The sequence below is a fragment of the Pteropus medius genome, unplaced genomic scaffold, assembly GCF_902729225.1.
Source record: "Pteropus medius unplaced genomic scaffold, Ma_sr-lr_union100, whole genome shotgun sequence".
NCBI lineage: Eukaryota > Metazoa > Chordata > Mammalia > Chiroptera > Pteropodidae > Pteropus > Pteropus medius.
The window spans coordinates 13,513,987-13,525,520 of NW_024352786.1; the positions used below are offsets into that span (position 1 = coordinate 13,513,987).

General features: G+C 31.8%; 1 pseudogene; it reads right to left on the minus strand.

Annotated features, from left to right (window-relative positions):
- Positions 1-10,770: 10,770 nt before the first annotated feature.
- Positions 10,771-10,889, minus strand: LOC120591285 (uncharacterized; annotated as a pseudogene).
- Positions 10,890-11,534: the final 645 nt, after the last annotated feature.

Below are 11,534 nucleotides of genomic sequence, written 5' to 3' on the forward strand. Positions count from 1 at the left end.
CTATTATAGGAATATTTCACAATTTAAAATAAAAAAATTGAGACTGTCATTTTAAAATTGTTTTTACTCCTTTGTAATTACAGTGACTATACATTAAGAAAAATTAAAAAAAAGTAAACTCATCAAAATAATCCTTCCTTTCAAATTATGCTTATTCAGCTGTGCTTGCTCACTCACCTCATTTAAGTTTAGTAAACTTATTTAATAAAACAAGTAAATTTATTCCCCAAGTACTTCATTTCATAGACAACTAGTAATTGTGTATGGGAAAGTCAATTTAAAGGTTTAAAAAGCATCATATTCTTCCAATAGTTTATATTTTCTTCCTTTTTAGAGAATCTTAGAGAAAGGAATATATTACCAAATAGAGTTAAAAGCCTATTCCATGTGCATAAATTTGAAAAAAATTATGAGTTTTGAGAATTAATATTTAAAATATTGGATATTTCACAGAAAATATTAAAAGAAAAAGTGTCTTATCCAAAGCTTTCAGAAGCTACCCCCTAAACCTGTGCACATTTTCACATGATTTATATTCCCAGGGTCATATCTATGTATTCCTCAGTCCTTGAGTGCTACCTCTGTCAAACACTGTGAAATCAGCACTTCAGAAATCACAGAAGAAAGTCATTCATACAGAGCATGAGTGAATCTGTTAAATTCCACTAAAATTATTGCTGTTTTATTGTTGTTGAGCTTGTTTGAGGAATCACACTGAGGTGTATCATGCAGTGGGGAACTTTCCAACACTAACAAAACTTCTTGTCCCTTTCCTCCTCCTCTTCCTTTTGCAGGTAATTCCGGATTTCTGACTTTATCTTCTATAGTATGTAGCATTTTCTGCTCCTTTCCACCTACTTGTCAAAGTTACCAAGATCCTCCAGGTTTTCATCTTTTAGATTTAGCATTTCTTGTAGTAGTCCTTCCCTAAATAATATAAATCTGTTAGAGAATATACGAAAGGTAAGAATTGCTGTGGAGAGAAAAATTTAAACAGAAAAGGAGAAAAAGGAGTATGAGTAGATAGGACCTTAGGAGGGGGAGTTGTGGTTTATAATGGAGACAGAAAGGCCTCAATAAGTTTTCTATTCAACTTACAAATACACAGATAGTTGAGGTATATTAATTTCCAAACAGTTAAAACCATGACTCTACTTTATTTGTCTTCAAATTCTGGGTTTTATATTTAAAAATATATCACTACTCTTGTCCTCTAGGAATTTGGTGTTTACTAACCTTTTATATACATTTTTGGATTTCAGCTTTCAGGTACAGATATCTTCTTGACTCAGGATCTTAGTTACCAATGTTCCTTGGTCAGAATTCCCTACTCAAACCTCTGCTCTTCAGAATCCTGTTCCTATATGAGTCACTCAATTAGTTTATGATTAGGCCAGCCCTTCCTTCAACTCCCAGGGTGTGAATCACACACATCCAAAAACTCAAGGCAGTCCTTTTCAAAGTCATAACTCTGATGGCTTTTATCATAATGCAGATTATGATAATGCAATAATATTCAAGACATTTGGGAGTTCTTATATGGAATTGCCTTCAGAATTCTGGCATAGTCTCTTAGATTATATATAGTGAGGACAAAGCTTTTAAGATTCATTATTCATATATAAAACTATAAATTAGATAGATGATAGATGGATAGATGATAGGTAGATAAATGATAGATAGATAGTTGGATAGATAGGTAGAAAGATAATTGGATAGGTCTATAATCTTGAGCAAACTAAAATCCATAAATTACTTTGACAATATTTTTGGTTTTAGGAACAGAAAAAGGAAAAAATATTCTGACCTACATTTGATAAAATGAAAACCCCGTTTTGCTTAATGGGGAGGGTTCTGTGTGAAATTTTAATTGTTTGTAAGAAACAGAACACAATTAGGATTGTAATCATTGTATTGTTATGCATACTTATTTAAGATCATGTAAAGATTTTTAATGTTTTTAATTGCATAATTGCAATCGATATCATGATTACATAGTATGAAATGAATACAAAATAGAATTAGTATGTAAAATTAATTAATTCTTTCAATAATCTAATATTTATTAATGCTCACTATTCACAGGTACTTCCTTTTTTAAAAAATCGAAGTATGAATTACTGTTAACTTTGATTCTTTAATCTTTCAAAATAAACAGTAAAATCTGTTGAGTATTTAGAAAATACAAAATACAAAAATTTCTATTAACAAACATAAAAAGTTATATAAAATACTTATAGCTGCAAATACATGCAGAAATGAAATGACTTTTTAAATTCTTGATGTAATTTTCTCTACAAAGTCTTTGAATTTAGAATCAACTTTTAATGGGTATTCAACTCAACATAATAATTCTCATTTTGAAAATAACTTGTTAATTATTTTGTCATTCCTGTGGTGACTGTGTTTATGTCAACTAAATCACATTAAAGAATTACGTATATGAGCAATTATTTTGTCATTCATAAGTTTTTGCTTCAGAACTACATTATGAAGCATTAATTACAATTAGGTTTTGCAGTTTAGGTAAAGCCAACTTAAGAATGTGTTCGCTAATCATTAGGGATTTTAGAACAAATCTTGCCATAGGATCAGAGCTAAGCAAGACTCAAGGGCTTAGACTTCAAATATGGATATGTACTGTTTCACAGCTTGGGGCACCTTTCATATTAATTCCAGAGATAAAACATGCTCTCTGGGAAGGATGAAGGGGAAATCTCCAAATTGATTACCTCATTCAGGAAAATAATGCAAACATACATACACAAACACAAAGAAACCTTTTGTCTCCTTAAGAACTGTCTTAATCATCAATTCCTGTTTCTCCAATGTCGCTTTGTAGGTCGCAGCATTCCTCTGAATTTCCTTAGTTGACAGTCCTCTAATCCATCTTTTTATATGAATTTTTGATTCTCATTTTGCCAGCAAACACATTTTAAACCTATTACATACCTGACGCTTACAACTGGTGTGATAAATATGGACAAAACCTTTTCTAAAAGAGTTGAATTCTGATGCTTAAATCTTATCATCACTAACTCTTCCACTCCCTTACTTCCTAATATGGGTAAGAAATTAGGCAATTTGCTCATTTATCTCACAACCTTGCCTGTCAGGCAATGGGGCCAGTAACTTTCTATTCACCAGATTTTCTTTGGGAGACAGAATCATAGAAGTGGTAGAGATGAAAATATTTAGAGAAATGCTGGTAGAACTGGTAGTACAAGATGGAAAGAATAGGAACCTCAATTTAATTAATCTGGGGTAGTGGACGCAAGTTTGACTTTTAAAAGATAGTTGTTGGGGAAAGAAAAAACTATTTATGTCAGACGTTTATCCCAGGCAAAATATTTTTGCACTATCAGTAAGAGCTTATTGTTGCTACCATACCCACAGTAGCTAGTTTCCTAGACCTTTATATGTTTTTAAAATTACTCTTTTTGATTCAAAATAGGAAGGAAATGATCCCTAACATGTTTTACAAACTGTTATTGCCTTTAACTCTCCCAGATTACTAATGTAGCACCCAGTGACACTTAACACATTTAAGTGTCTGAAAAAAATATCTGCCTTAGAAGTGATGTAGTTGATATTATTTGTTTAATGCATGACTTGAAGGCTCTTGCTTAAGTTAAATCCTACTTGAGGGGCACAGAATACATTTATAAACAACTTACCCTCTACTACTTTTGGGGAGGTAGACTTCTGGCTCTACTTAGCAGCTCCAGAAACATTCTCATTACAGGATTCCATCTTGTAGTTTTTATTATTAAGCAGCTCCATGACTTCACCAAACAAAAACAGATTTATCCTTTCTTGGCAGCTCCATCTTGTGCATATCACTATTTTCCTTTTTATATCAGAATCTTCAGCCGAAGACATGAAAAATGTTTTAACATAGTGGCTAATGTTGCATATACGATTAAAGAAAAAATATAGTTCTTAGTATATAATAATTCTGCACCCATGAACTATTATGATGTAAATAAAGGTCTATTTCTGTGTATGAGTAAATGATATATTTACATAAACATGTGTATGTGTTTGAATCTATTAGTACACATATACATCCCTGCATGTAAACATGTGGATACACATGAAAAGTGGTCTCAGAGAAGAAAAGAATACAATATGTGAGATATTTCATTTGTTAATTTCAATATGATATATAGATAAGCATGCATGTATATATATATGTCTGTATATATATATGTATATATACGTGTGTATATATATATATGTGTATATATATATATATATGTATATACATGAACATAGGTACTAATAATTAACCGAAACAGTAGGCATAAATCAGTCCTGTCTCTGGCAAAACACATGCACACACGCATTACAGATTGTACATATTAATATGAATTGATGCTAAGCTTTTTCATTTTCAGCTGGTTCCTTTGGAATCTACAATATGTATGTTCTGGGCATGGCATCTTGTCATTCTACTGAAAGCTCACAAAAGTATAACTCATGATTTACCATAACTGAGTTCATGCTCGTGATAAATTTGGTAGTTGTACTACCTAAGTTAATATTCCTTAAATAGTAATAGCTCAGTAAATCCAGAAATTTTAAGATGTTTATATCTATAGATTATGTAGGTGAATACTATTACATGTTGTTTGGAGTTCTACTAAGTATGGTTTGATGTATGCTTCAAATAAACCTCTGCTGTAAAATAAATAAATAAATAAATTGAGCAGTAAACTAAAAACACATTTACTCAATAGAAACAACTGTTTTTTTTCAATGTAGTGTTTTCTTTTAAGCCACTTTGCTTTTTCATAATGTTAGTTTACCAAGGACTAAATTGACATTAAATATTTTGTAAATTCAAAAGGGTAAGAGGACCTGTTTGAACCTGCCTTTCCAGGAAGAACTAAGTGGAATAGCTTGGACTTGAACAGCTGGTCCTGCAAGATGAAGATCACTAGGGTCATTAAGAAGAAGAGAGGAAATGTGTGATCAATACTACCAGTTAAAATCTTTCTCTTTCTTACTGTTTATCTTTGAGTAAGTGATAGGAGATGAGAGGTACGAAAGAGAAATATGGCCAACTCTACTGCTGAATCTAAGACTAATTATTTTTCACCTGTATTTTCACACATATGCACACACATGCACATCACATATATTATACATGTAGACATTTGTGGTGCACATGTATGCATCGCTATATATACTCACAGGTGTATGTGTGCATTATACATACACATGTATACAGAAAAGGGGTAATCGAGGGCAATAAAAAGTACAATTTCCCTCTTACTCTTACTCTGAAGTAAGGAGATAATTAGACAAGTCAAATTTACACACTGCATTTAAATAAAAAATGACTCAGATCCAGTATTTATTCAAATGCAATAAAAAGCTCTTATTTGAAATTAGTTATCTTTTTATTGTATCTGTTTGACCTCTAAAATATCCTCAATCTCATTGTGTCTGAGGCTGTAATTAGAATAGGCTCTTAATTATCTGTAGATGGATGGACGGAGAATGAGTGGGTGAGTTAAGAGATGATTGATGGATACAAGAACCACTCTGGTTCCACCATCTCATGAAGAATTTATCAACACTCTCTGACTTGTGTGACCACCTGTGCACTTTGCATTTTGTCCTCAACTACTAACCGCAGCTGTTGCTTTCTTTATCTCGATGTGTCTTCCTGACCTGGCATAGTGCTATACATGCAGTAGGACAGCAATAACTTGTCTAGTCCGTCTACGCCACTTCTAAATTTGAGAAGTTATAACCTGGAGATTTGCATCAGTTTAATAGGATGACTAAGCCAACTCTGTTCTAGAACTTTTTCAGTCTTTATTTTTTTCCGGTTTATTTGATCTCTATTTTGCAGATGATCCTGATTTGCTTCAGCGTTCCTTCTTCCCCTTTCTGGGAAGTGTACATCTGTTCCTGACATCTGTCTTCGATCTTCCTTTGTAAATTATGAAGTGATGCCAGATCCTTTTATCAACAAATTATCCTTAGAAACATTTAGAAGCTTCTTTGATTTTCTTTGATTCTTTATGAATTTGCAAAATGACTCGATGCTTATATTAGCTTTGTCTTTTTCCCCATATTTAATATTTATAGTTGGCAGGCCCAGATGGTGTATTTTGTTATGTCCTGAAATGTTGCTATTTTTTTTATTCCTTAATTACAGTAATGTCAGTCTGTAATAGCCCCAGCCTCCATCTCTAGTTGACATCGTAGATTTCACATTTGTACTATTTATTAAACTGACTACGTTTGACACTGAATTGTATAGTAATCTTTTCCTAATCTTGCTGCTTTTTAATGTTTGTCTACATTAACCACTTGCCCTTGCCATTAGATGACACTCTCAATTTATTGTATTTTTTAAAGTTTTGCAGGTATTTTAAATATCGATATCTCTTTATAGAAAAGACAATAAAGAATGAGACAAAGAAAACAATCTGAGTTTCATGGGAGAAAAAGTGCATGTCTTTACTTCACATTTTACAATTCTGTATACTTAAAAAATGTATTTCATGAATCCATATATTATAACCCTAATTCATATAATTAAAAGTTTCATTGATTTTTTTTTCTCATAAATTTATTTAGTTTTTATTGTTCGATTTTGATCCAGGTCACCTTTATACTCAGATAATCAGTGACAAATTCTTACAAATCATTTCCCTCAGAAACTTCAATAAAACGTACATGTCATTCTATAAAAGTCTTGCTTTTGAGTTTTATATACTAAAGTCCCACAATAAATTTTCATTCTCCAACTGTTTAAATTTTATAAATGCTAATTTAGAGATTATAATGCAAAGTATTTTCTTCTATTTAATTTTAATTTGTCATATCAAGAACTACTCCCCCCAAAAACCATGTCTTTTTTCCATTTAAGTTGAATTTTAAAAATCATATTTGACAATTCTCTCAAAAATTCCCTGAGAGACAGACCTAGAAATAGAAGCCTCCTATTCATTGTACAGTCCTGCTCCGGGCAAGGGAATCGGTACTTTGCCCTTGGATTTAACATCAAACAAGATTATATAGATTTCTCAACTACTATACTTGACAGTGTCAGCCACCTTTTAAAAAGACATTTGTAGCATCGCTAGAGACTGCTTTTCTCATAGCTCAATGAAAGCCCTATACACAAATCAAAGGGTGCTATGCGACCTTTTGTCTTTCATGTCTATTGTATCATCTTTTTCTAATTTCAACATAGAAAAAAGGATATACAGCATTCTAAAATTATAACATTAAAGAAATGGCTAGAATAAAATATTTACGACTTGGTATTTTACTTAACTCTTTAATTTCGAATATGTGAAGACAAAATCTATTTCGATTGACAGTGTTCATACAAACAACACACACCTATTGAAGATTTACCCATTACCAGGCAAAAAAGTACAAACAGCTGCCCACTGGCTGTATTCCAAAGTATGTGTGTGCATGCACACATAGATGTGTTGTTGCCTATATTATATTTACACACACCCATTTAAGCTATTTCAGAAGAAAGGACTTGGAATTAACCATAAGGGTAGATCTAATAAAACCAGAACAGTTTTTTGTTTTTCATGATAATAACTGGCTACCTGTAAGTACTCTGAAATTCTTGTGCCCTTTTGCCACATTTTCCTATCTTATCCCCGTATACCTTCCAGAATTCATGGGAAAATAAAACATTTACCCTTGATATTGCCACTTATTCTGTATTACGTAATATTAAAAAAAAAATTAAAGCTACTGAGAAACTATGCACATGGAGATGTTCATTTTCAGGTGTTTTCTGTTCATACCACACCGTTTCCCAGGGTGTGTCCTCATGTTGTAGAATCTTATTGGTTACAGCTGGTCTAAAAGCACGGGGCAGCTTGGAAGGATCTCATGGTGTCTGAGAACCAGTTCTCTCTGTTACGTAATCCTGTTTATACGGTGCTGTCATTCTACCACACAAACGGAAAATTCTCTTTGGTACTCAAATAGTAGTTTTCACAGGCGTATTCTCATTTCACTTTTTGGTTAGGATTGTGCTTTTTCTTACATAGGAAAAATTAAGTATTCCAGGAATAGTTTTGAAACATTTGCTTATTTGATTGATTTTCTCCCCCAGATATTGACACAGTAGAGAGGGTTATGCTAAACATATCGTCAAGGCTCTTGTATGTCTTGACGTTCAAGACATACTGTGCACTCATACGCTGTGCAGAAAAGTGAACCGTCTCACACATTCCCCAACACCGAGCTCTATCTTGTTTACTATTTATATGTTATATCTGGGCTGCTACATTTCTTTGAGCCTGACCTTTGTAAACATTTTATTTCACAGTTCCTTGTGTTATATTAGGTCCCTGAGAATTTAAAAAAAAAAAAAATGATTAAGAACTAGTCTAAATTTCTAGAAACTTTCAGTGAAGAGAATGAGATAGACATAGAAACACGCAGTTGTAAGATACTTTAAAGTTGTGAAAAACATAAAGTTAGCATATTTACCAAGCAAGATTGCCAAACCCAGGCGACTGCAGCATAAAGTAAGCAGGAACGGCTTTCTCCTGTTTAAAATTGCATGAGATCCCAAAAATGCCAAGCTGAGCCCCTCTCATTTTCGTGACTCACGGAATCACTGAGAAAAATAAGTAATTTCTGTTTTCAGGTAGTAGGTCTGAGGTACTAAGACACATATAGAATCTGAAAAGAGCAAGTAATTAAATTGTGTGAACATTAGAAAACAAGAGTGAAAAATTTGTCATTCTTGGTATTTGACAGATTATGTTAGACATATTAAAGCAGCATACAGTATTTTTTTCTTTCATGGCCTACACTGTTCTTTTTTTAGTTCATTACTCTTTTATACTTCTCAGAACTTTGTTTCTTTTTTTCTTTTTTCTTTTTTTTTTGACATTTAGCAAGCAAGAATTTGTTCATTTTACTGTTGAAGTTTTATTTGGTGCTTTCTCCACCCCCACCCCTTACGCCCCTCGTCCCACCCCGTCCCCGCCCCTTTACAATCTATTTTGTCTTCCAAATCAACCAGCTGAATTTCCTGGGCACTCATGGCATTTTGTCCTTACCTCTAGCTATATTACTTTGTAACTATGTATTTGCTCTGTAAAATGTGTCCTACTCTGTACTAAAATGTACTTCCTGTGGAATCTGAAACTTACATAATAAGATGTCTGTGAGTAAAATAGGAAATTAAGAAAAAAAGCTTAATAGAGAAGGAAAAGAAGGCCAGAAAGTGTGATGAGGTAAAATCAGATTATCAACACACAGTTCTCCACAAAATATCTATTACTTTTTTAGCCTTGTCATATAATCAGGTGCTCTCTTTCTATACCCACGTCATACCGTCTTACTGTGGTGTTTATAACCTTCCTTCATATTAAATATCTTTTCGTCAAAATCCTATTTTTTTCTCCAGACCATTAAATATTTTTACTATTTTCCCACCATTTGCATGTGTACTTCACTCTCAGATCAGTATAATTTCTTATGCCATGCAATAATTTTCAGCTATGAGAAACAACTGTAGGGGGTAATTTGCTCACATAATTAGCTTAATGATAACTTTATTTTCACTAAGGATACATTACATGCCATTTTCCCCCTAACTTTACCTTATATGTTTGTACAAGCTTTCAGGCGATCCATCGATCCATCGTTCATAAGTTCCAGAATCCATGCATTTGGAAAATACAGCTTTTTATAAAGTATGCATATTGTTTGCGTACAAAGAAACTAAATAAAATCATTTGCTGCTTGCAACAAAGTCCCTTATCTGAAACTGACATCACAATATTGAGTTGGAGGAAGAGAAGAAGAGGAAGTGCTAAAACTTACTGAGAGCTAGCTATGAGCTAGGCATAGGCGTTACAGAGCTTTACTGTTTTAGATCGTTTAATTCAACGAGAACTCTATTTGTATATATTACTCTATGAATTACGTCTAGCATATGTCAAGTATTAAATAAAAGTGAGATTTTTGCTCTATTTTGCATTGAAAGATGTAATTTACTCTGGGTTTCTTTTACATCGAGGTAAAAACAATCTCAATGTAGCTCCCTCCATAACATTTGAAATCATTTACATTAATAATATTTTCAACCTCTCGTTATTTTCTGTAAATCTTTAGATTCATATCAAATTATTTTTTACTCTTATGTATCCCTTATGCTTGATTAATGCATTTATTCTGAAATATAGAAAAGCACAAGATTATATATTAATTTAAAATAAATGAACATTCATTTTTAACTTTCTAATAATGTTTAATACAGTGGTAGTGTGATTTTTAGCAGGCTCATTCCATCAATAAGTCATTTATCAGATATGGGAAACCATATTAATTCTGTAGCTCTTCCTGTAAAACAGTAATATCTTCTCTATTTTCATTGAATTAATTTCATTAAAATAAGCTCTACTTGCCTGAAGTTAGGAAATTTTTTAGTTGAATATCAATACTTTTTTTATATTCTCTACTTCTGAGTTTTTAATAGACTATTGAAATTAAACATAACATATAAAGAAATTAAACTCCAAGCTCAATATTATTGTTTAAGATTTATAAAGACTTACATTTTAATATCACATTTGATCAGTTTAACATAGGGTTAAATCAAAGGTGGCTATTTTAAAAGTGTTTTCATTCTTTTATATTAAGCCATATTCTTTACATACTTTTATTCCGTAAACTTGCCAATAATTTTGGAGGAAAGCTAAGTACACTGAAAAAATGATTAAGTTAAAATTGTTTATATACTTTTCTTTTTTACGCCTACAGCACCTGGTATTCCAAGGTGGTCTCCCATCCAAGTACTAACCAGGCCCGACTCTGCTTAGCTTCTGAGATCAGACGAGATCCAGCACGTTCACGGTGGCATGGCCATAATAAGTTAAATTTTTTTAAGAAGGAAAATATTATGGAATCATTTATATTTATATGTGTAGAAAATAAAGACTATAAAATTTTTTTAAATATTGTCATTTCTATATTTTTATAGAAACCTATTATAATACTTAAGAGTAAATATGTAAATACATGTCAGAACAAATTCTTATATTACATTAAAATATTATAACTTTCTTTTATAATATATAAAATATTTTTTCTATATTTGCTTATTATTCATTAAATTTAAAACAAAATGCATTAACTGGCTGTTTAGGTATGAAACATTTATTATAATATTAATTATGTACAAATAAAAGTAGAAATAAACTTTTAATGTTTAGTTTCTTTATTCAACAACAAAACTAATGCAGTTTTAAATTTAAAAAATGAACAACACTATAAAACCAATCAAATATATTTAAAAACTATTTTATAAATGTGCTATTTTGCTGAAATGAAATACTACTCAAAGTATGAATATAGTAGTGAATGCTGTACTATAGGTCCTTTTAACCTGGATATGCTTACACTTCTGTGTGTTAAAGTGCTGGCTCAATTATCACTCAATTTTCTCTGTTTATGCTATTAAGAAAAAACACCTCAATTTCTCTAAGGTGCCATGACAGTATTTGGCCTTCACCTGG